Consider the following 27762-nt stretch of genomic DNA (forward strand, 5'->3'; position numbering starts at 1 on the left):
ATCCAAAATTTGTATGCTAAAACCAAGATTGTACCTATAATGTTGTAAAAATGTGCCAAAAACTACAATAATAATGATATACTATGTATGTTGCAAAATTGTAACATAAACTATAATATGGAATGATGTTGGGAAAGAAATTAAGTTGAAAGTTGTAATCTATCCATGAAAATAAAAATACATACAATCTAAAACCACATTAATCTGCCAATCATAAACCATATTTGTCATCTGAGGTTATTTTCCCTTTGACAGTACTTTTTGCTTGTTGTTTGGTCTTCCTATGCCATGACTATGCATGTTTAGAAAAAACTCATTTTGTGCAAAAATATGATGTATACTTTGTAAGAAATGTAATCAATTGTATTTGTATGCTTCTACTATTACATGGGAAAATAAAAAGACAACGGTGGGTAATAATATTGATAAGGGAAAGGGCAAAGAAAAACCGCACAGGCAAAGATAGTTTCACTTTGGTGGTAAAATAGGAAATTCGGTTAAGAGAATAATTTCTAGCTTGATACCATCGAACGCTACAGTCTAGTTGTAAATTTTATGTGGGATGCACTTGTATTTATATTCGGTGAAATTTAGCATAGAGAAATGAATCATGAACCTTGCATGTAGGGTTCGTGGTTTCAAGGGTGACAATCAAGAAGTCATTTGAACCAACATGCATATGATAAGATGACAGAGGTTTGATAAGAAGCCAAAAGAATTGCTTGTCATCTTGTATGACTTACCAACCTACAAGCGTATGTTTGCATACCATACTAGGAACGTAAAGAATTTCATGCACATCATGAAGTGTATGACTACTCAAACAAGAAAAAATTTCAAATTAGACTTACTGGTGATAAATCGACTATCTACAAGCAACACGTTCATGCTCACATTCACGAAGTCATATTTCCAATACCTCGCTTTGCTCTTGTAATTCAATATCTTCAGTTATAACACCCCAATTTCATTATGCATATGCTTAGGCATCTACAGAATGTAATTTCTTAAAGATCTAATAGAAATTACGACTTTTTCTACGGGAAAAAAAAACACCCCAATTTCATTGGAATTCCTCAATCATGTTTGAGATGTCAATAATGAACCCAAATAAAGAATGAGAAATATCTCGTCAATTATCGAAACAAGCTCCAATATCACGCTGGTGAGCATATTGTATGTTCATTTGATAAATAAGGATTTAAATAGAAACCAAGGGTCACTCATTTGTTCCCTAGTATGGTCTACAAAAAGAATGTTGATCAAGAGAGAGGTTTCTTATACTTCTATGAGAAACTCCCTTGAATCTCACCGAGCTTATGAGATAATTGGACTAAAGCCTATTTGCTTCACGCCTAAAAAACTAGTGAGTATTTTAGAGAGAATATACAATGGCTTTGCGGTATAAAAATTAATACAATGGCTTTGCAGTATAAACATTATAATTTCTGACTACGTATAATACTAAAATAAAACAAAATAAAATATTTACAATTCAGTGATTAAAAAAGCTTAAAATGTTATACAAAAATAGATTGTACATGTAATATCAACAATCTATAACAAAGATAATAATTAATTAACAAGTTACTAATCTGTGTTTTGGGAAAATGAGGACTCCAAAAAACTTTAAAGCACATGTTGTGAATTAACAAAAAAAATCATAGAAAATTCATAAACAAATTATTATAGTAAACAAGTAAACGATAGAGAGGTATGGGCAAAAAATGAGGCACAAATTATTGTTTTTTTTGTATTAAAATAATGAATACAACAATCTATATGGTAGGTCCCTCGACATGCCTACAATGTTATAAAACCATATACAAGTGTCCATGATAGCATTAGGGTCTAAAACAACATCTAGAATAATTCAAATAAGCTTATTTTCAACTTATGGAATTCTGATATAATTCAAATAAGCTTAATTTTCCTTGCAAATTTAGGGATCTTTAACCATTGGTTGAAAAAACAAACCAGGCATTCTATCAACAAGTTAAATGCAAAAAAGTCAAATATACCTATAAAATGATGCAAAAGGATTAAATTTATCTATCCATCCGTGTCTATACTTTGAAGGAAGTCTATTGTCACCAACATATTAGCCTCTGTAATTCATAGAATTTAAACTAAGGAAAATGACAACTCGAAAATGCCACCACATACATCTCATCATAGTGTCTTCTCTTTTCCCTTGGTAGGCCCCATCCTCTTATACATGTCTTGTTGTTACTTTAATTTTAGTCATGTTTAATTTAATTCAAGAGGATGAAAAGTTCCAAAGGGTTGAGTTAAATTAAATTTAAATCTTAATTATTATATTTTGGTAAGTGGAGTCCTCCTCTATATTTATTCTTAATTTTAATTTTGACTACTTATATTTATCAAATAATAAGCAATATAAAATTAAAATTTCCATGCATATTTTCTCAAAAATGTTGTTGTCTAAACATACCACATGCTAATCTAGCATGTGCCAATAAACAACCATAAACCATGTAATAATGTGCCATAAGCATCATCAATATAAGGTGGAAAAAGAAAAAGAAAAAAGACAAAAAGACATATTTACATTGTGCCTCCCTTCTTTGCCATCCATAATCATACATCATAAAATTAAATAACCATATGGAAAAAAGTCCTCGTGGCTCCCAACATTTAGTGGATGTATAAACCTTAAAAAATGGCCACATATTTCAGCCATATAAACAACCATATCTCCAAATAACCCTGCCCATACTAATCCAAAATGTGTATGTTGGCGACATAATATATGATAACCATATCCTCCCAAATAACCTTGCCAATACTAATCCAAAATGTGTCTGTTCAAACCAAGATTGTACATATATGGCTGTAAAAATGCCCAAATTTGAGATAATAATGTTGTACTATGTATGCTGCAACACTGTAATATACAATTATTTTGAGAAAGAAACTAAGCTGAGGGAAAGAAACTAAGCTGAAAGCTGCAATCTGTCCATGAAAATAAAAATACATAAAGTCCGAGACCACAATAATCTGCTAATCAGAAACCATATTTATCATGTGAGGTTATTTTCCCTTTATTGTACTCCCTGCTTATTGTTTGGTCTTTCTCTTCCATGACTATGTATGTTTAAAAAAACTGATTATGTGCAAATCAATTGTTTGTGTATGCTTCTACTATTGCATGGGCAAATAAAAAAACAACATTGGGTAGTAATATCGATAAACGAAAGGGGGAACTGTGTGCAAAAGCAAATATATCTTCACTGTGGTGGTCAAATAGGAAATTGGGTTAATGGAATAATTTCCAGCTTGATACCCATCTTATGCTATAGTCTGATTGTCATTTTTATGTGGGCTCAAAACCTAGAGGTCTTGAGGGTTGCTTCGAATATATAGTTACACAAGCATTGGAGGAACTTTATAAAAATCAAACAAGCATATATATAACTGTATAAGACTGAGCATAAGATACTTGCTGCCCATTGACAGTTTCTTTTAATAGCAGGTAAGGTGTACAAGAGGATGCCATTTCTTGGTCATTAAGTACCTCATCCAAACCCCGAAACTGGGAAGTCTCAAGGGTTTGGGTATGACAATATCAACATTTATTGTGGCTTCCTTATGAATAATGAATTTGGGAATCCAGAAACTGTCAAAAGAATGATTGGTACATAATTCTTTGATGGTAATTTTTTTCTCTAAATATAGCAAAAGTGTGTGAGCACAAAGATAGAAGAGCGACCTGCTAGTGACTGCATTGAACTAAATATATCGACAATAAGCAATAAAACAATGTATATTTGTTAGCATCAGCCACAGCGCTTCGACGGAATACAGGCGAGGGCTCCTGCATCCTGGGTCATTTTCGGTACTAATTTCCCATTGCCAACTTTAAAGCTTTCGCCAACTTTGTACATTGGGAGAGCTTTTCCTCTCCCAGATGAAACAAAGTAAGCTCCATTCACAAACATATCGCTTACTGACTTCCACAACCATGTCCCTGTCGCACAAGAAGCAGCGCTGTAACACCCTTCGCGCCATGACACCTGCTTCTTATACTCCTCCGTTGGAGCCACGAACCGATTCCCTTCACTTCTAATGGTGGGATGCATGCTTCCTCCAATTGCATATATTCCCCACTCTTCATAATTGTTATTGGCTACGTGCACATACCCATATCTGCACCTGCAAATATTTTAACCAATGCATTAACACAATGCACAAAAGATCTTATCACTGTGTTAATAAAAAATAAAGTGCATTTTTATCTAAACGGTAAATTTTGGAAATATTTTAAATAAATTTGTATTTTTTTAATCTTAATCACACATTTAATAATAATAAAAAATTTAAGATAAATTGGCATTTTTAATTTTAATCATAGATTTGAAATATTCTAAATAAATTAGTATCTTTCAATTAAATTCTATATTAATTCTATATTAAAAAAACCAAGGATAAATGAGTATTTTTATATTAAGTGTACATTTTGGAAATTTTTATCAAATTGCAGATTTTTGAAATATTCTAAAATTTGATAAAGAGATACAAAATCACTTGGCTCTTGTTTGTCCATTAGATTTCAAAATATTTTCAGAATTTGCAACTGAATTAAATTCAACTAGAATATTAGTATCTTTTAATTAAATTCTATATTAAAAAAAAACTAAGGATAAGTGAGTATTTTTATCTTAAGTGTACATTTTGGAAATTTTTATCAAATTGCAGATTTTTGAAATATTCTAAAATTTGATAGAAAGATACAAAATCACTTGGCTCTTGTTTGTCCATTGAATTTCAAAATATTTTCAGAATTTGCAACTGAATTAAATTCAACTAGATGAATATTAGTATCTTCTAATTAAATTCTATATTAAAAAAAAACTAAGGATAAATAAGTATTTTTATCTTAAGTGTATATTTTGGAAATTTTTATCAAATTGCAGATTTTTGAAATATTCTGAAATTTGATAGATAGATACAAAAATCACTTGGCTCTTATTTGTCCATTGGATTTCAAAATATTTTCAGGATTTGCAATTGAATTAAATTCAACTAGAATATTAGTATCTTTTAATTAAATTTTATATTAAAAAAAAAACTAAGGATAAATGAGTATTTTCATCTTAAGTGTACATTTTGGAAATTTTTATCAAATTGCAGATTTTTGAAATATGCTAAAATTTGATAGAAAGATACAAAATCACTTGGCTCTTGTTTGTCCATTGGATTTCAAAATATTTTCAAAATTTGCAACTAAATTAAATTCAACTAGATGAATATTAGTATCTTCTAATTAAATTCTATATTAAAAAAAAAATAAGTATTTTTATCTTAAGTGTACATTTTGGAAATTTTTATCAAATTGCAGAATTTTGAAATATTCTAAAATTTGATAGAGAGATACAAAAGGCTCTTGTTTGTCCATTGGATTTCAAAATATTTTCAGAATTTTTAACTGAATTAAATTCAACTAGATGAATATTAGTATCTTTTAATTAAATTCTATATTAAAAAAAAACTAAGGATAAATGAGTATTTTTATCTTAAGTGTACATTTTGGAAATTTTTATCAAATTGCAGATTTTTGAAATATTCTAAAATTTGATAGAGAGATACAAAATCACTTGGCTCTTGTTTGTCCATTGGATTTTAAAATATTTTCAGAATTTGCAACTGAATTAAATTCAACTAGATGAATATTAGTATCTTTTAATTAAATTCTATATTAAAAAAAAAAACTAAGGATAAATGAGTATTTTTATCTTAAGTGTACATTTTGAAAATTTTTATAAAACTGCAGATTTTCGAAATATTCTAAAATTTGATAGAGAGATACAAAATCACTTGGCTCTTGTTTGTCCATTAGATTTCAAAATCTACAACTGAATTAAATTCAATTAGATGACCATTAGTATTTTTTAATTAAATTCTATATTAAAAAAAACTAAGGATAAATGAGTATTTTTATCTTAAGTGTATATTTTGGAAATTTTTATCAAATTGCAGATTTTTGAAATATTCTAGAATTTGATAGAGAGATACAAAATCACTTGAATCTTGTTTCTCCCTTGGATTTCAAAATATTTTCAGAATATGCAACTGAATTAAATTCAACTAGATAAATTTACCTTGGCATTCTTTGTGTAAGACCTGGTCCGAAGTGGTTGTATGTAACTGTTACCTTCATGGTTTTATCTGCTGCATACTCATCACTATGGCCTAACAGCATGACCTGCATTCATTAACTCTTTAGAAATGATATAAGTTATCCTTTGTATGAGTTGCAGATTCAAAAGATATTTTGAAATCTAATTAATAAAGAAAATTATTGAAATCTATATTCCATTTCATACAGAGCATAATTCATGAAAAGCTTAATGACCCCAGCTTGAGCCCAGCTTGCCTTATCATGGTATGAGAAACGGTTGTTGGAAATTGTAACTGCAGTGGAAGCGAGGGTGACATCAACCAAACCATCTGCACAATTGGAGAATGTGTTGTGATCTATCCATATATCTCTGCAAGTCACAACAGATATACCATCTCCGTCCTGTGATTCTATCATTTCCACACCGCTAGTACCATAGGGCGCCATCTCTGTTAGCAGAACATTGCCGGGCACGTTGGGCTTACAGTCGTGGATGTGCAATCCATGAATAATAACGTTGCTCACATTCCAAAGGCGGATGCAAGGCCCATTGCTAATGTGGACATTGGCTCCTCTGCCATCGATAGTCTTGTGCCTCGTGACAAACAGGGGCATTTGAAGCTTTATGTTCATATCTCTGGCGAAAACTATCCAGAGTGGGCGCTTTCGAGTCACGCCATATCTCAAACTACCAGGCAATGGATTTGTAGGATTGTCGTTAGGTGTGGTTACAGTGTAGATTTCTCCTCCTTTTCCTCCATAGGCCGAGCTTCCGAAACCCACAGCGCAATCTGCCAACTTCTTTCGATTTTGTGCCCATTTTACATCTCTTCTCCAACAGTTGTCAATGGGGTTAGAGCTGGTGCCATTTGAAGAAGACAAGGAGGCCTGCAACAACAGGGAAACTACAGCTAAGAGCATCCATGTTGCTGCTGCAGTAGAAATTGATATTTTGAAGGGTGCAGAAGGGGATAAATTCATCTGATCCATGGATCTAACGAAAATTCACTGTTCTACAACACTACACTTCTTTTCAAAAATGTTGACCGTATGGAGGAAACAGTTGAATGGAGGGGCAACAGGATCAGATTGTATGTGGGTCGTTATGGAAAAATGCCTTGGTTTTCCGATCTGTGAAACGAAGTATATATAGCTTTGGTTTTCTTTCATAATGTATATAGCCTGTGATCAGACAATAAGCGACCGATGAAAGGACTGCTCCTGGCGTTTTCCGGACACCTGGTTATGAAGGGATAAGGGAATGGATTTGTTAGAATCTGATCAAATTAAAGTTGCATGTCCCGACGGAAAGAGAGTGAGATTAAAATAATGAGAGCAGGATTCTACGGGGAAAGAAAGGTGATTTTTTGTTTTTTAATTGTAAATTATAGTTTTTTCCACACAGGAAAGAAGAGAAAAAAAAAAAAAAACTTTCTATTAAATATGAGAACGAAGTACATATATAAGAAAAGGATTTTTGTCAATCGCTAGAGATCGTGATGCAGTATCAATATCAATCTTGTAGACATGGAACTGAAACAAAATGTTAAAACAGGTTCAGATTCCAATTCCATTTTATTTCGCGAAGTACAAACTCCATTCCACCGAGAGAAAACAAAGATTATATTGTACCACAATAAAATATTATTTGCCCACAAGAAAGAACAAATTTTATTTGCCCACAAGTACAAACTCCATTGCTTCAAAAGAACACATTTTATTTGCCCACAAGTACAAACTCCATTGCTTCAAAAGAACACATTTTATTTTATTGCAGTCACAAGTACAAACTCCAATGCGTCAGGCTGGGAGGGCTACTGATTAATCGCATAATTTTTTAATAAAATTCAGGTGTGTGTGGCTTGAACCGGAAACCATGGAGCTAATTATGAGCTTCCATAAGTGGCTTTTAATTAGATTGGGGATGATAAAAAAGAAATTCATATATATCCAAAAGTCAATGAAGTAAAAGAGATTACTGGATCTGGTGGCAGCCATCGCTTAGATTGCAGACGATGAAGACTTTTATATATATATATCAAAAGTCAATTGCTGCAAAGTAACGCTGGAACCGTATTATATGGTGGCAGGGTTGTCGTGTCAATGTTGTTGCGTGGAATTGTCGTGATTGTGTGACTTCTGCTTAACGAACCAACAGAGATGATCCAAGGAGCATTGAATCGACGAGTTAAAGATTTGGAAATATACTTTTTATTCGAACTCACGCAAAATTCTGCATTAAACCCACCTTGTGTTGTACCTGAATCTGAATGAAAAACGGTAACTGTTAGGCTAAAATCGGATGGATATGACCAAAGGTTAACTTTGTTCTTATTCATTACATTTTGAAATATTCCCAAAAAAATTATAATTAAGTTAAGTTTAGCAAAATTTATAATCTAATTAAGTTTAGCATGAGTTCTAAGTATTCCAAAATTTTATAGTCTAATTGAGTTCAGCAAAAAATTTCAGAGCTAAAAAAGCAAGATTATATTATATAAGATATATACAGAAACAGATACATTAGACAGAAAGAACTTCATAGGGGCTATTTTTAGCCTAGAGATAGGATTCCAAAAATTATAGCCAGCCTATTGAGCTGCCAAAAGTTGCTGACAGAAGTTGCAGGATAAGAGGATATATCGCAGATAGAGGAGAAAAGAAGGAGCAGAAGGTTCTCTTCAAAGAGAGAAAATAGTGTTCATAAACTATCAAAGGATTCTAAGTTGATAAATTTTGCTAAAAATCGAGTTTAGCAAAATTTATCTTCTAATTAAGTTTAGCATGAGTGATTTACGCAGTGAAAATGCATGTCAATGAGAGTTGGGCCATTTTATTTCCACTCCTACATTTGGGGAAGGTGGTGAAATAAACAATTGATTCGATGAAAAGGATTTGCATATAAGGTTTGATAGATAGAGAGTTGAGGAATCTATACTGGTTTCAATTATGAGTGGTCACACAAAATTTGTTGAACATTTAATTATTTTGATAATTTTAAATATGTTAAATCTGTATAAATTTAATCTAGTCATTTTAATTTTAAATTTGCTTAGTTACATCAATTTGTTGAGATGATAGATACTTTTAATAACTTGAATGATGAAAAATCATGAAATAAAACTTTTGAATGCAAAGTGACAATGTAACATCGTCTTCATTGTCATCAATCACAAACTATACTCTTGTATTGTTCTTATCGGCATACTTGTTAGTTTTTCCATGTTTTCATTTTGATCATATGAAAAGGATGATTGAAATCATAGATCATTCAAATATTTAACTCGAGATATTGTAGTAAACTACATACCTTGTCTCTCTTGCTATCCAATATTAATTGTAGCTTTCTCCAAAGTCAATCATTGTGACTTATGGAGTGTTAAACCCAAATAAGATTCAATGGTAGTTGTTTTATATTACCTCGTTTGAATGTAAAGTGACTAACAATGTTGAATGATGGAAAATGAGAATAATAAGAATGTAGTCAATCACAAATAGTTTATACTTTCAAGAAGCAGACATTCTAGGTAAGTGGACATTTTATTTAAGATGAAAATTCAAATATGTTATTTATGGTTGAATTACTATAACGCAGAAATCAATGTACATTGTCAATAATTTTTTTGTGCTTACACTTAAATCAATGCACATCATACATCATACATCTAGTTAATGTACATCTATCTCCCTCCTTCTCTCCTTCTCTCTCTCTCTCCCACTTCTCTCTGTGTCTATCTCTGCCTCTCCTTCCTTCTCTCCATCTCTCTCTACTTCCCCCTCTCTTCCCCGTCATATGTATCTATATCTCCCTCCATATATCCTTCTTTGTCTGTCTATCTCACCCCCCAAACACACACACTCTTTCTTCATATCTATCTATCTCTTTCATCCCTCCCTCTCTTTATATCTCTATTATTCCCTCTCTTCCATCTTCATCAATATCTCTATCTCCCTCTGTATCCTCTTATTTATCTCTCTATCTCACCCCACAAACATACTCTCTCTCTTTCTTCTTCCTTCCCTCTCTTTCCCCCTCTAAATCCATCTCTCTCCCCCTCCCTCTCTCTTTCTCTCTCTTGAGTCCTCTCTCTCTTCCTTCCGCTCTCTCCCTTTCTCTCCTACATCTCTCTCTTTTTCTCTCCAATCCATTAATATATACTGAAATCAATGCAATCCAACAATATTCATTGAAATCAATGCAATCAATTAATTCAATCACATGTATTAGTTGAAAGTAAAATCACTATTTTGTATACATTTTAATGGTATAATGCTCACTATGATATGCATGTGTAATTCCTTCCATATTCAGCATGATATTGACATGTGGTACATTAAAAGGTAGTAGTCAATTACAAATACTTTATAGTTTCAAGAAACAAACATTTCAGGTTGGTGAACATTTTATTTAAGATGAAGATTCAAATATGTTATTTATGGTTGAATCAGTGTAACACAGAAATCAATGCATCTTGTCAATAATTATTTTGTGCTTACACCAAAATCAATGCACATCATACATCTAGTTAATGTACATCATACATTTAGTTAATGTACATCTATCTCCGTTCCTCTCTCCTTCTCTCTCCCCCCTTCATCTGTATCTATATCTCCCTCAGTATGTTCTTCTTTGTCTCTCTATCTCATCCCCACAAACTCTCACTCTCTCTCTTTGTATCTTTGTTACTCTCTTTCTCCCCTCTCTATCTATATCTCTATCTCCCTTCATCTCTCCTTCTTTGCCTCTCTATCTCACCCCCAAACACACACATTATATATCCATATCTATCTAACTCTCCCGCCCTCTTCCTCTCCCTCTCTCTCTCTCTCTCTCTTCCCCTTCTCTCCCTCTCTCTCATTCCTGCCCACTCTCCTCTCTCCCTCACTCTCCCTCCATCTCTCCCTTGTCACTCCCCCTTTCTCTCCACCTTTCTCTCTCTATGTCTTTCTTCTTCAGTCTCTCTCTCCCCCTCCAACTCCCTCTCTTTATCCCTCCCTCTATTTATCTCTCTTAAGTCATACCCTTCTCTCTCTCGTCACTATCTCACTATATATATATATATCTTTTCCCTCCAATCCATTAATATATACTGATATCAATGCAACCCAACAATATTCACCAAAATCAATGCAGTGAATTAATTAAATTATAGTTAAACTAGTGCATTAGTTGAAAATTAAGATCTCTATTTTCTATGGATTTTAAAGGTTTTATGTTCACTATAAGATACATGTATAATTCCTTTCGTATTCAACATGATAATGATATGTAAGACATTAAAAATTAATATCAAAATATAAAATGGAATTTATAATTCTCAACATTTGATTAGTTTAAAAATATAATAAATTCATAATTAAAATTTTGCAAATTATAATTCTCTCTAATTTTATTTTTTTTACTTTGTAATTTGATTAGTTTAAAAAATATAATAAATTCATAATTAAAACTTTACAAATTATAATTCTCTCTATATTTTTTTTAACTTTGTAATGTGATATTATCAATTTAAAATTGAAAATAATAATTCTAAATATTAATAATTTTATAACCTATAAAATCTATAATGTGATACTATCAAATTTAAATATGAAAATATTAGTTTTAAAAGTTAATAAATTCATAACTTGTTTTTTATAGATTTAAAAAGATAAATTTTGTATATCGTACTATAAATTTTATATACGGTACTATTTTAAAAGATAAATTCTTCGATAGAACAAACTTAAGGTGGTATATACAATTAAAAAAAGTATATTTAAAATACAATTGTGAGTTAAAAAGAAAAAACATTTAACAGTCTTACTTTGGGTATTAAACTCGAAAAGGTAGAAGCCATGTTGTGTTTGCAGTACCGTTGTATTGAGTTGAATTCATCGTTAATAGGGAAATTTTCTCTCATAGAAATAAACGAAAATATTAGCTCCAGCTATATGGTTTATCTGGATCCTGGAATATCAGTGATATCTCCATTATACTATTTAAAAATATTATAATTTTATACGAAATATATAGACATTGTACATGTGTTTCTTAATGTTGGAATTGCATTGAATGTACAATTATAATGTCTAAAATAGAATTCTTTTACAAAAGCTAATAAACAATTCAAAAAAATTAACTCCACATTATGTTTCTTAGTCATTATAATCACTCTATATTCATTTTAAAGTGTAGTCTAATAATATAAAGTGTAGTCTAATAAAATTGAAACATAATTGCACCCTTGATACAAAGGTTAAGAAGACGGTTTTCCCTATAAGTATATATAAAAAAAATGAAAACATGTCTCTGAAATAGAATTTAATCTCAATTAACATTCATCATGTTGGACTAAGCTCCTGGGCTCAATATAAATTAAAAGTAAATGAAAAGGACCAGAAACATATAAAGCCAAATAATAGTAACTATTCTTGACCTAAAACCTAAAATGTAAATGTGGTTTACCCTGGTATTAACATAATCAACTCACTTGATAAAATCAAAATACACTTTGTTGTCCATGAACTTTGCTAATGGAATCGAATACGTAATATACTTTGCTAACCGAATCGAATACCTAGTTTACTTTGTTATTAAACAGAAAATATACTTTGCTAACCGAATCGAATACCTAGTTTACTTTGTTATTAAACAGAATCAAACATATTGTATATATATGTTTGTGATTGTATATAAGTGATTTTATTATTATTATTAATTATTAAAAATTTAATTGAGCTAACATATTCAATAGTAGCCATCATATATATATATAATGTGATATCATGTACATCTCCCTCGGGTTATAGAGTTCCTCTCAATACAATCACATGTCAGCCTCATATTGCTATGTAAAATACGCCTCTCAACACAATTAATATCGTACAATTTAATTAATATATTAATTGATTATCTTTTAATTAAAATTATTTTAATCTTTATTTCTCCAATTTTTTTATGATGCATCACCCGAATTAGTGTGAACCATTCCAAACGGCCTGTAAATTTAAAACTGTAATATCCACCTTCATCTTTTACTTAGTTGTCATTGATCAATGGATCTTTCAAAATTGAATATCTTTAGTACTCTCAGGTATACTGGATTGATAAGCACTTAATAAAATATTGAAGAAACCAATAATCTCTAAGTTGATTAAATCTTAAGATAAGATTTTTTAATAACTTTTAGAACATTAATGTGCTAAAGTTCAATCTAGTTTTCGTTCATTAACAACAATGTTGGTATGCAGAGTAGGTAATAATAAATGTGTTTGCAATTAAAATCAACAATGAAGTGTCAATGCCATTTGTGATTGGCATCAAGTATTATTATGTGTGATTGAAGAAAAGAATTTAAAAAAAAAAATGAAATTATTGTTCTTCATATTTAGTTAATTTTTTGGTTGACAAAATTTTAGAGATGGATTACAAAATTATCATTTTATTTTTTTATTTGTAGAGGAGGAAACCACATAATATGATAATAAATTTGTTGTTACCTAACTCGAATGGATTGATTTCATTGCTTGAAGCTACATGGTTAAATAAACTCAAAATGGATAATAATAGATATGTTAATCTTAGCTTACACATGCATGCCTCACACTTCCTAAATTTATATGCATCATAAGTTGCTAAAAATTATAAGCTAGTTGGTAGTTATCCAGTGTGATTATCTCTAATACTTCCCCTTAATTACAACCACTTGGTCATGCTATTCACCTAAGTTTTGTCAATGAAACTTAAATACATCTATTATCAAAGGTTTTGTGAATATGTTAACTAATTGTTTTCTTAATTTACAAAATTCCAATATTTCTCCATTGTTTACGAGATATTTAATGAAGTGATATCTTGTAATAGCCCCGGTGAAAATTCCATGCAATAAAAGTTAAAATAATAACCATGGTTGATGGGACACTTATTCCAAGCTGAATGTTGGGCAAGACATCCTAAGGGGTGTTCATTTAGTTGTTTATGGCTAAGGAAATTGGCAAAGGCAGTGGCTAAGGCTTTGGAAAGGAAAAATGGCATTTTTGGCACATTTATTTATGAAAATAATGGAAATTAGGAGAAAAATGAGGTGAAAGGTTGTTGAAAATAGCAACAAAAAATGCTAAAATAGAAGTGCTAAAAATAGAATTGCTATAAACAGCATTTCGAGATACATTCCAATTTTAGTTAGCCCCTGAACTAAAATTGAGAATTAAAATTCGAATTTGATCTTAGCAGCTGTTTGAAAAATACTTAATTAATTCATCTTGAGTTAATTAGTTGGAGAAAATCAAACAGGAAGTCTATGTGAAGACATGCAACAGTTATCCCTTTGATTGAGGAAGTTATCCCTTAATTAATGAGATCATGATGAGTTGTACTTTGAGTTGTAATTAGTTAGCTCAGTTAACTGAGTTAAGTCCAGATAGATTAGTTCCAACAGTTTGTGGAACTGATTGTGAGTTTAGAGTTAATGCATGCATGCATGCAACTAGTGTACTTCAGATAACTGAATATTCTCTCATAAATAACTCATGCATGTCAGTTCAGTCAGAGACCCAGTTGAGATCAGAGGAAGGGACAATGTACTATCAGTTACAAGGATATTCCCATGAGGATGTCTCTTACATGCAGAAGGAATTCATTCCTTGAGGATTGCGTAGCTATTTCTGAGTTTGGTGAGCAGTGTGTGAGGTAATTACACACAGGTGGCAGCTTAAGGACCCAGGAGAAACTGCGCAAGGAAATAGGAGGCTTGAAGGACTGAAGGAAGGCATATGTGTTGTCTATTCAGTCTATGAGCAGCATTGAGGGATTGTACTAAGAGTTGGATAGCTTGTGAGCTAAAGCTTTGTGTAATCCGGAGATATTTCCACTTCTATGATAATATAGAGATAGGGATTTTCAGCTGAGGCTTTCCCTAGAGTATTCTTCTGTGTTCATGTGTGATTGATTTCTTCTTCATCTATTATATGTGTTCTATTTGATCTTGCTCAAAATCGATTAAGCTTCCGCAAGTTTTTTTGTAGAAGTAGATCAAGTATTTTGCTTTAGTATATTACATTATCAGGTGATTTACAATGAGAATTTCTACATGGTATCGGAGCAAAGGTGATCAAAGCAGAGAACAGTATTCAAAGAAGGGAGAAGTTTGAAGTTTTTGAAGTTCTTGATTGTAGGTACAGAATCGATTTCTTATCACATCTCAAAATTCACCAATGGCGTTCAATGGCTTGAGACTCGAGTATGCCATGGATGGTAGCTCGAATTACATAGCCTGGAAGGATCGGATGGAAGCGGTATTAGAGAATAATAGTTTGAAGGACTTCATTGATCAAGAAGTCCCCAAGCCAGCAGCAGCTAATGCCCAAGAATTGGCGGAATGGAAGAAATGTGTGGCGAGAGCAAGCAGGATTCTTCTGGAGGGAGTTCAAGACCACATTGTCTCGAGTCTCCATGGGAAGGAGACATTGTTTTCAATGTGGAAAACATTGAAGGATCTATATCAGAACAATAGTGATTAGAGGAAGTTGGCGCTGAAAGACAAGATACGAAAAATCAAGTGTGAAAAGGGCGACACGATCTCTACATATCTGAACAAGCTCACCACCTGCAAAGATGAGCTTTGAAGTGTAGGAATCACAACAGCCGATGATGATATGGTGAGTCTTGCTCTCCTCGGTCTTCCTAAGAGCTGGCATAACTACCAAGACAGTAAATGGAAGAGAGAAACTACCAGATTGGGAACGACTATGATCGGATCTGATGCAGGAGAAGATCAGGAGAAGCACCAGAGATGGATCTTCATCAAAGCATGACGATGAAGAAAATCTAGCCTTAGCGAGTAAGGCGGGGAAAGGGAAAGGGAAGGCTTCCCATTCCAAATCGAGTTCTTCTCATGGTGGGAAGAAGATTGACAAATTTAAAGTGTGAAGCTTTAATTGTCATGATGTGGGCCATTATGCAACAAATTATCCACAGAATAAATCCAAGAAGGGATCCTTGAAAGGATTAGATGGTGAGGCACTGTTCGAATTGGATTTCACCTTCATCGCATGCATGGTTTCATCGATGGTGGGTTGTGTTTGGTACTTGGACAGTGGAGCCTCATTCCACATGACCGACGACGAGAGTTTATTTATACCTTGGAGGAGAAGGACCTCTAGATGCCCATAGAGATGGGCAATGATGGAAAGTACCGTGTTTCAGGTGAAGGTACGGTTGTGTTTCAGAGGGAGCATGGAGCTCCTCTCACCCTAACTGATGTAAATTATGTGCCTGGACTGAAGAAGAACTTGGTGTTCATCGCAATGTTGGAAGACAAAGGTTATGATGTAGTCTTTAGTAGAGGAAAGGCATTCCTGAGACACATTGGCACTAGACAGACCAAGAGGATTGGGATTCGAGTTAAGAATCTCTACAAGCTGGAGGTAGATGACTGTGTTGCATTGAGTTCCAAAGCAGAGTTGGTGCAAAGCCAAGATATTGGCGAGCTATGGCATAGAAGATTGGGCTACTTGCACCATGGGGCCTTGAAGATCATGCAGCAGATTTCTACCAAACTTCCCAAGGGTAAAATAGAGCAAGTGGATACATGCAAAGGTTGTACCTTGGGTAACTATGAAAAATCTTCCTTTCAGGATTGAGACAGTTGAGCTAGAGAAATCCTGGAGCGAGTTCATACAGATGTGTATGGACCATTCTCGACAGCCTCCACTGCTAAACAAAGGTACTATGTTATTTTCATTAATGATTTTTCTTATAGATGTTGGATCTATTTCATGCAGAAGAAGGATTGAACCTTCTCAAGGTTTTGTGAGTTCAAAGCCTTGGTTGAGAAAGAATCAGGAAAGAAGATAAGGCCTTGTGAAGTGATAATGGTGGACAGTATGTCCCTTAACAGTTTAAGGACTTCTGTGTAGCAGAAGGAATTAAACGGGAGTTGACAGCACCCCATAACCCACAACAGAATGGGGTGGCCGAAAGGAAGAATAGAACAATTGTGGGAGCAACTCGGGCGATGTTGCATGACCAAGGCCTACCACTTCATTTGTGGGCTGAGGGATGCAATACAGTGGTATACTTGTAGAATATAAGCCTACATCATACACTGGGGATGAAGACACCAGAGGAGGCTTTCCAAGTGACCAAAGATGCCCGGAAGAAGCTAGATCCAACAGCTGAGTTGGGGATACTTGTTGGGTACACTAATACACCCCACAACTATTAGGTGTTCTTGCCTACCAGTCAGAGGACAGTGGTACGCAGAGATCTGAAGTTCGACGAGCAGAAGGCCATGCGAGTTTCCTTTGAGAGGGAGCTCAAGTTTCATGCAGAGGAGGAACATTTGGTTCTTGAGGAGGAGGAGCCTCAGACTGATGCGAAGCAACCGCATGCAGAGGATCCAGGAGTGGAGACATCCACTTATGTAGAGTCTTCCAGACATGGGCAGAAACGCTCAAGGGAAGCTGAAAAATTGTTGATGGATGCGAGAGAGAATGTGGGACAGCCATCTTCTCAGCGCAAACAGAGGAGGTCACTTGAGCAGTACACTGGGTATATGGCCCTTGTTGGGGAGTGTGTAGAGACCGAACCATCTTCGTTTGAGGAAGCAATGCAGCAGCCAGTGTGGTTTGATGCTATGGTGGAGGAGTATGAATCCATAGTTCGGAACAATGTTTGGGATGTTGTTCCAAGACCAGAGAACAAGTCAGTGGTGAGTTCTTGATGGCTTTACAAGGTAAAGCAAGTAGCTGATGGTAGTGTGGAGAAACATAAGGCAAGTTTTGTTACACGTGGTCTCTCACAGGTCGAGGGGATTGACTATGATGAGACTTTTTCTCCTGTAGCAAGGTACTCATCTATCAGATCGATGTTGGCACTATTAGCACAGATGGGATGGAAGATCCATCAGATGGATGTGAAGACTGCATTCCTCAATGGCAAGATTGAGGAAGAGGTGTGCATAGAGCAGCTGAAAGGATTTGAGACCTTCGATCGTGAGTCGCATGTGTGCCGACTTAAGAGAGCTTTGTACGGGATGAAGCAAGCACCTCGTGCTTGGTACACTAGGATCAACAATTATTTCACCAAATTGGGCTTGACAAAGAGTGAAGTAGATGCAAACCTATACCACATCATGGTAGAAAGTAAGCCATTGATCATTGTTCTTTATGTTGATGATCTGATATTAACAGGTGATGATCAGTTGATCAAATCTTACAAGGAGGACCTTGCAAGAGATTTCGAGATGAAAGACATGGGTCTCATGCACTACTTTCTAGGCATGGAAGTGTGGCAGAAGGATGGGGAAGTGTTTATGTCTCAAGGCAAGTATGCCAATGAGATACTCAGGAGATTCCACATGGAGAAGTGCAAGCCCATGCAGACTCCTCTAGCAGGTAACTGGAGGAAGGAGGATGCTACTTCAAGTGAGGTAGTAGCTGCTACTGTTTATCGGCAGCTTGTGGGTTCATTGATGTATTTAGTGAACACATGACCAGATTTGTGCTTTGTAGTGAACCAGCTGAGTCAAGCTATGGTTCAGCCTACCAAGCTGTTTTGGAAGGCAGCGAAGCATGTGCTGAGATACCTCAGAGGCACATCTCAGTATGGATTATGGTACAGATGGACAGAGGGAGTGAAGCTTCAGGGCTTCACAGATGCAGATTGGGCAGGGAGTCCATCAGATCGGAAGAGCACTTCAAGAGGAATTTTCAACCTTGGTTCAGCTGCAGTTTCTTGGTACAGTAGGAAATAGAGGTCAGTTGCACTTAGCTCAGCAGAGGCTGAATACATGGCTGCCAGTCAGGTAGCATGTGAGGCCATTTGGATGCAGAAAATTCTAGTTGGATTATCTAATCAAAGGATGGATCCAACTGTGATCTATTGTGATAATTAGAGTTATATCAAACTCTCTAAGAATCCAATATTTCATGACAGGTCTAAGCACATCGATATCTGGTATCATCATCATCAAGACTGTGTGGTGAAGAGGATCGTGTTGTTGCAGTATGTTTCGACCGAGGAGCAGGATGTAGATATTTTGACTAAGGCATTGTCAAAATGCAAATTCGAGTTCCACAGAGACAAGATCGGGGTGACAGATAATCCCTTTCTTGTTGAGAGGGAGTGTTGAAAATAGAAACAAGAAATGCTAAATATAGAAGTGTTAAAAATAACATTGCTATAAATATCATTTCAGGATACATTCCAATTTTAGTTATTCCCTGAACTAAAATTGAGAATTAAAATTCGAATTTGATCTTAGCAGCTGTTTGAAAAATAATTAATTAATTCATCTTGAGTTAATTAGTTGGAGAAAATCAAACATGAAGTCTATGTGAAGACATGCAACAGTTATCACTTTGATTGAGGAAGTTATTCCTTAATTAAGGAGATCAGGATGAATTGTACTTTAAGTTGTAATTACTTAGCTCAGTTAACTGAGTTAAGTCCAGTTAGATTAGTTCCAACAGTTTGTGGAACTGATTGTGAGTTCAGTTAGTTAATGCATGCATGCATGCAACTAGTGTACTTCAGATAACTGAATATTTCTCATAAATAACTCATGCATGTCAGTTCAGTCAGAGACCCAGTTGAGATCAAAGGAAGGAACAATGTACTATCAGTTGCAGGAATATTCCCATGAGGATATCTCTTGCATGCAGAAGGAATTCATTCCTTGAGAATTGCATAGTCTTTTCTGAGTTTGGTGAGCAGTGTGTGAGGTAATTACACACAAATGGCAACTTGAGGACCCAGGAGAAACTGCGCAAGGAAATAGGAGGCTCGGAGAACTGAAGGAAGGCATATGTGTTGTCTATTCTATCTATGAGCAGCATTGAGGGATTGTATTAATAGTTGGATAGCTTGTGAGCTAAAGCTTTGTGTAATTCGGAGATATTTCCACTTGTATGATAATACAGAGATCGGGGTTTTTAGCAGAGGCTTTCCCCAGAGTATTCTTCTATGTTCGTGTGTGATTGATTTCTTCTTCATCTGTTATATGTGTTCTATTTGATCTTGCTCAAAATCGATTAAGCTTCTACAAGTTTGTTTGTAGAAGTAGATCAAGTATTTTGCTTTAGTATACTGCATTACCAAGTGACCTACAATGAGAATTTCTACAAAGGTCACCTGTTGCGTGTAAGGAGGAAAATGAAGGAAAATAGTGGAAAATGAAGAAAATAGAGGCCTCATTCATAAAAATGTTTATGTCGATTAGTTGGTAACCTTTTGTCTGTTGAGTTTTGGAGCTCTCTCATTATTCTCTCTCTCACTCACTCACTCTTGGACACTTGGAGTTTCTTGGAGCACTTTGGCATTGGAGAAAGAAAGGCAAAGAATGCAAGAGGAATCAAAGATCAAGCATCTACAACATACTTCATTGCAGGTATTGACTTACATGTGTATTTTCCTTGCTAGATTTGGCATGCATGGTATTGCATATGGTTCTTTTCTATCATGGCATGGGTTTTTCCAAGTGTGGCAGTGTTCTTCATCCTAGCATTGCCATTTCCTAATAGCTTTGATGAGATGGGTTCTCATATTCGATTGAGCTGGGATGGTCAGATCGATTCAAAGTTGAGTGGGGTGGATCTCCAAAATGACAAACACATGGCCTAGTGGTCCCTGAACCAAACTGTGGATCACGGTAAATCCACTAGCCTAGTAACCCCTAAGACAGACTGTGGGTTGCGGTAAAGCCAAGATTATGTGCCTCGGTGGGCCTAGGAATCCTTGTCAGTGAATGGCAGGATATACGATAAAGCCAAGAGGTGGATTTCTCTTTGTTGGGCCTAGTAGTCTCGAGATGGGATGTATGATAAAGCCTGGAGAGTGTGTCTCGGTGTAGGGCCTAGTGATCCGTGGATCGAACTATGGATTATGGTAAAGCCTAAGATACTAAGAGGCACTCAAATTCCTCATAGTGTAGGTGGAGAACTCCAGTGGCATCTGTGCTTGTTTGGTATTTTTTTTGTGTTCTGTGAGTCCCACATTCATGCTTGGAATATGGCACAAGAGTGATTGGATGAAGAGGGACTTGGCTCAGCCAAATTATGGACAGGTGGAACGTGGTAGTCCCATCTCCGGTTGGTTTATTTCTTTCATTAGTGAAGAATTCATTCCCTTGGTGTCATGTTTAAATGTACTAATTTATAAGTGGATCTTATGGCTGATATATTTATGGTATTTCTATTGTTACTATGTTGGTTATATGTATGTTTTATGACAACGGCTATGTATGAATCTCAGCATGTTTTTACTTGTAATTGAATGGATAATGTATTTATGACCTAATATATGATAATGCAGCAAATGACATGAGGGAACAATGGTTCTTAGTGATTCTCAGATAAGTACAAGATCCCTATGTTTAATTCTGTTTGTTACACCTGTAGATTACATGTTTGTGATATGTTTGACGAAATGCATGTCATGGCTAGTAGGGGTCTAATTAAAGTCTTGTTTAGCTTATTGCATTTGCATCATTCTTTCCCTGTTCTTTTATTGCTCCTAAGTTATCATTCCATTCTGGGCAGTGACTCGGGCTCTGGGCCTGAAAAAGTGGCTCAAATCTCGGGAACGTTGGCACAAAAGTAGCAAAATAAGTCTCTAGATGTCGGTAAGCAAGCCGTGAGAGTGACTCTGGGTTTCTGAATGTTTTCATGCCTATAGCATGAGAGCGACTAAGGCTTAAGATGGTCAAAACTTTAGTAGGACCCAAGGGCAAGCTATCTAAAATGTTGGATTGGTTCCTAAGGGTCCTGAAGTTGATGTTGAATGTCTCTATGTTATATTTCCATCGATTCCACCTCCTTAAGGTCACATAGGAGGTCGAATCCAATCATAGTAGCCTCTTGTCGCATGTTTACCTCGGTTGGTTGGTTACTTGGGTAGATGTCGGAGGAGGGTGTTACAGTGGTATCAGATTATGGTTCACCCCTCGAATGTGTTAGTCATAAATGCATGTCAGTTGCATGTGTGTCTCTCACACTTGCATTCCATGTACTTGTTGCATTGCTTAATGTTGATCATGGTTGTAGTAAGGTTGTCATGAGGAACTTGATGATTGATTTTGTGGAATGCATCGTCATGATTATAAGATTGGTTAAATCTTGTTATATGTCTCTTACATGTTGTTATATGTCACTTGATTACATACTTGTATGTTAGTTTGCATGTATATGTAGTTGATTAGGCATTGCTTATGCATGTTGATAGTTGCATGTGGCAATGGGTACAATAGAGTAATGGTTGTTGTCATGCATGAGGTCATAGCATGCATGGTTGATATGGCCTTGCATTGATGACTGGACCCTACCTAGAATGATGTTTATGTGTTGATGCATTTATTTGTGTATGTATATATGTTGTTATGTTTATGTTATACATGTATCATGTTGATTTGTTGATCTTGCAGACGAGGTAACTTTCCCAAACTATACTAAGGTACGTTGATTTATTGTGATTTGGTTATCTGACACATTATGCATTGCAGGAAAGAAATATCAAATGGCTAGCAAGATGGTTGACTACAAAGACTCTCCCTATGAATCCGAAGAACAATATGGTGTTAGGAACTCTTCCAATTTGGCAGTTACAATGAAAATATTAAAGGAAGAAATAAGGAGTTGTAGGGTGGATAATTACAGGATCATACATGTACAAGAGAAGCAAGCAAAGGTTAATGATATACTTCTTCAAAGTTTCTCAGAATTGCAGCGACAAGGGCCACTTTGGATCATCCATGGATAGGAGGGCAGAACTAATGGAGCACATGGAAATAGGTCTCCTAGTAGACACAGGTCAGATAGATCTGATACGGTGAGAGATGGCAGGTCGTTGGACACTCCGGATAGGAGGGGCGATGAGTACAGGTACTATTCTAGTTCTGGTTCTAACAGACATCATGATCTTCATCATTATCATCCCTACATGAGGAATGATAGGGGAAACTTTCCAGGTGAGTTTAAGAAAGCGAAGCCACCAACTTTTGATGGAGATGTGAAGAAGCCAGAAGATGTAGAGGCTTGGATACTTGGGATGAAAAAATTCTTTGAGTTGCATGAGTACACATATAACATGAAGGCTAGAATCATTATCTTCAGCTTGAAAGGTAAAGCAGACAATTGGTGGGAAGATGTTAAGTGGGTTAGAGACATCAGGAAGGATGACTTAAGTTGGCGAGAGCTTAAGAGAATTTTCAGGAAGAAGTACTTGTTAGAAAGGTACTACGACAGTAAGGCTAAAGAATTCTATTAGCTAAAGATGGGGTCAATGATAGACAAAGAGTACACGACCAAGTTTCAGGAGCTATTGAGGTATGTATCGTATTTTACAGATGAGAAGGTTAAAGTTCAAAGATTTGTCAGTGGTTTTCCATTAGCATTTAGAGATCAGATTGAGTATGATGAGCCTCGGTCACTTGAGGAAGTCATTGGGAAATTGAAGCATTGTTATGAACAATCAAAGCGTAAGAATGAATCTCAGCATGGATGGAAAGGGAAGGACAAAGGTAAAGGTAAGTGGAAGCCTAAGAGAACAAGGCCTCAAATGCAGATGGGAAAGAAAATATGGCACAGCAAAAGAATTTCAATGCAGCTAGATAGGGACATGGTTCATAACAACAACATATAGGTGTTTGGTCAATTTAGTGTGTCCTAAATTTAGTGTGTCCACAATAATAACAATAATGGGCTTCTATGGGGCACAATAGTAACAATATGAGCACTACATGGGTACATCAATATAATAAGTGGGTTGTACTAATAACAATAAGGGGTTACACTAGTGGTATAGGGGCCTAACATGCCCCTCCCCTTCAAAAAGCGTTGTCCTCAACGCTTGAGTAGTTCTTGATGCTTCTGTATAAAATTCTTGTCCTCCCATGTGGAATCTTCAGCGGGTAAGTTCTTCCACTTGATGAGATACTCTGAAATTGATCGATTTCGTAGCTGTCGGGTTCTTGTTTCTGTGATTGCTCCAAGTTCCAATATGATTTTTCCTTCCTCTTCAATTTCTGGCAATATTGTTTGAATTGGGATCTTTTGCAACTTTTGAATAAGTGGCCATACTTCTTCATACTTCTTCCATTCATCCCTTGCTTCATTTATCCAATCTGGTTGGATAATAGAAATAGCACAAAACAATGCTTCCACATCCTCATCCTTGAAGAGTCTTCCCATTCGGTAAGGTCGCCATTTTTTAAGTGCATGTAGTATTGCCAACATTTCCTGTTGTTTCATTTGATTTTGCACCGAAGTGGCATTATCCTTTAAAAGTTGGAGAACTTTTTGTTGATGCTCGATGTGATCTTTCACTGCTTGAACCCTTTTCTTCTTGATATGTCCTTCTATCTTTAGAGTTTGAGGCGTGGTAATTTCTTCCAATCCTTTAGAAGATATGGTCGGATTCATTTCTTGACGCTCGATGTGATCTTTCACTTCTTGAACATTTTTCTTCTTGATATGTCCTTCTATCTTGATAGTTTGAGGAGTGGTAATTCCGACCAGTGAATTACAAGATATGGTTGGATTCATTTCTTCTTTCTTGATGTGATTTTTCATGTCTTGCACCTTTTTCTTCTTGCTATGTCCTTCTATCTTGAGAGTTTGAGGAGTGGTCATTCTTGCCAATAGTTTACAAGATATGTTCTGATTCATTTCTTCTTTCTCTGGGGTCGAGTCCTGGCATATATCCTCTTCTTTTGATGTTTCTTGATCCTTTTCTTCCTCCTCTTCATACTCTATGTAAAATAATTTCTTCTCAGCACACTTATGACCTTTAGTGAATTTGCTATCACAATTGTAACAAAGCCCTTTTTCTCTTTTTTCTTCCAATTGTTGTGGTGTAACCCTTGCAGGTTGTAGAAGGCTAGGAGAAACAACACGTTCATCTTTATAGTTGTGAGGGGTAGACTTCCTTGTTGCCATAATTTTACTTTCAAATATGTCACAAAGCCTTTTTACTCTTTCCAATTGTTGTGGTGTTGCTCTAAAGAAGGTGTTGCTCTTTGTATCCTCATAATGTGCTATCATTTCCTCCATGAGAATTGACCACGTAACAAGTTGTTTACGAGAACAAAGCCCTTTATACCATAAAAATTGATCCGGTTCTAAATATGAAGATGCAATACATACCTTTTGTAATTGTTGTACACCATGTAGATCAAAATATTGCTCCATCTGAAGTATCCAATTTACCGCATCCTTGCAATCAAACTTCCTCATCTTGCTTTTTCTTGATTTTAGGAGCTCGACCTTGAAACAACTATAACTCTGTACTTTCAGATCTTTAAGTTCCAAAAATTCAACCTATAGTAGCCCTCTGTGTCCTCTTTCCAATGCCACCAGTCTGATCCAAATTGGATTCTCTAAGAAAGAGTTATGCACAATCTCCCAAGATGACCTGATTATAGACCTTTCCAGAAGAGCGAACTTGTATGAAGTGCCACTTGTCACTGTTTCAACCTTTGACTCTAAAAAATATATACAAGAAAACTACAGTCCGTCCTCTTTTTGCACCTTCTTACGAAATTTCAATCCGATGCTCAGAAATAAAGTTATGACAATTTTCCCCAGGTCACCTGTTTTGAATGTAATTCAGGAGTCTGCAAAAAAGACCAACTTCCTTAGATCATATCTCCGCAAATATCGCGCAAAAAGTTCTGAAATTCGGACCCAAGGTTCAGTGCGATTTCTTCTCAAATGGGGTTTTTTTTGCAACTTCTGAAACATCACAGAAAAAAAGTTATAGCGAAAATGCCACGATGACCTGTTTGGAGCAGCAAAACCCTAGAATCCAAAGCTCTGATACCAAATGTTATGAAACCAGCTCACAAAAAGATAGAAAAGAGAGATTCACGCCTTAGAATTCAGCCTCTTCGAGGGGGCAACCTCCTTTACATTACATAAATGAACAATTCTTGGATGATACAAATGAAAAGACCTCCTTTCTATATATAGGAGTCTAAGGGGTCATAACATAATCAGGGCCGACATAACAATAATAATGTAAGGGCACAATAATAACAATAATGGGCTTCTATGGGGCACAATAGTAACAATATGAGCACTACATGGGTACATCAATATAATAAGTGGGTTGTACTAATAACAATAAGGGGTTACACTAGTGGTATAGGGGCCTAACAACTTCCTTCCATATTGCAACAAAAATGACCCCATTTATGGAACTTTATGGATATCATCCACCATCCATCACATCATATTTAAGAGAAAATTCTAAGGTTCAAGCAGTGGAAGATCACATCGAGCATCAACAACAAGTTCTCCAACTCTTAAAGGATAACCTCACTTTGGCGCAAAATAGAATGAAACAACAGGCAAATCAACATCGCAGCGAAAGAAGTTTTGATGTAGGTGATTAGGTATTCCTAGGACTACAACCATATAAAGAAATGTCCCTCAAGAAAGCTAAGAAGTATAATAAATTATCACTGGAACCTGAAGCAGTCACATAAACAAGAACTCGAAAGTTACGAAATCGATCAATTTCAGAGTATCTCATCAAGTGGAAGAACTTACCTATTGAAGATTCCACATGGGAGGATGAGAATTTTATACAGAAGCATCTAGAACTACTCAAGCGTTGAGGAAAACACTTTTTTGAAGGAGAGGGGCATGTTAGGTCCCTATAATACTAGTGATTCCCCCATTATTATTGTCATTGTAGCCCTTATTGTTATTGTTGTGCCGCTATTATCCCCATATTGTTATTGTTGTGCCCTATAGAAACTCACTATTGTTATTTTTGTGCCCTTATATTATTATTGTTATGTCGGCTTTGATTATATTGTGACCCCTTACACTCCTATATATAGAAAGGAGGTTTTGTCATTTGTATCATCGAAGAATTATTCATTTGTGTAATGTAAAGGAGGTTTCCCCCTCGAAGAGGCTGATTTCTAAGTCATTGATCTATCTTTTCTATCTTTTTGTGAGCTGGCTTCATAACAAATAGAAATAGGCCACTGTATTTTTTACACTTTCTGTTTATAAGGTAAAAGGTCGTCTAGCTGATAAGGTCGAACAATGAAATATATGGAAAATAAGTTTTTCATTAAACCTTGCTCTCGTGAAATGCCAAAACTTGAAATTTATTCTTTTTTTAATTAATTTTTCAAATGAATCATATCAAATTGAGCTAAATAGTAATCTAGGGCTCTATGAGTACCATGGTTTAAACCTAGGTCATTAACATGGCAATGTATCATTCCAACCACTTGACCCCAAGGTGACGGTCTAAAATTTATTCCTTGTAAATAATTGCAGTGTTTGTTGAATGATAATAATGTAACTATGTGGGTTATAGTGCTTTGTTATGTGCAAATTAAAATATAATTTTTTAAGCATTCATACTATAATGTTCCAGTTTCTTGCATTACTCTACATTTCTCTCTTGCCTCTATTGAATTATATTGTATATAAAGATCATACAATTATCATTTGGATGATGTTAGTTTTTCCGTTGAAATACATATGCATCATGGATGATAGGCATCCTAACTTTTCACATTGATTGTTTAAACTAAGAAGATAATATGTAAACAAGTTCACAAAATTAAGGAGAAACTTGAAAATAGAAGGTGTGAGAGAAACAATCTCTTGAAATTAGA

General features: G+C 35.1%; 1 pseudogene; it reads right to left on the reverse strand.

Annotated features, from left to right (window-relative positions):
* Positions 1 to 3800: 3800 nt before the first annotated feature.
* On the reverse strand, positions 3801 to 8666 carry LOC149143864 (pectate lyase 1-like; annotated as a pseudogene).
* Between the last annotated feature and the right edge of the window lie 19096 nt (positions 8667 to 27762).

The sequence above is a fragment of the Pinus tabuliformis genome, chromosome X (genome assembly GCF_031772625.1).
Source record: "Pinus tabuliformis cultivar Carrire ecotype Pingquan chromosome X, CPIR1, whole genome shotgun sequence".
Lineage (NCBI taxonomy): Eukaryota > Viridiplantae > Streptophyta > Pinopsida > Pinales > Pinaceae > Pinus > Pinus tabuliformis.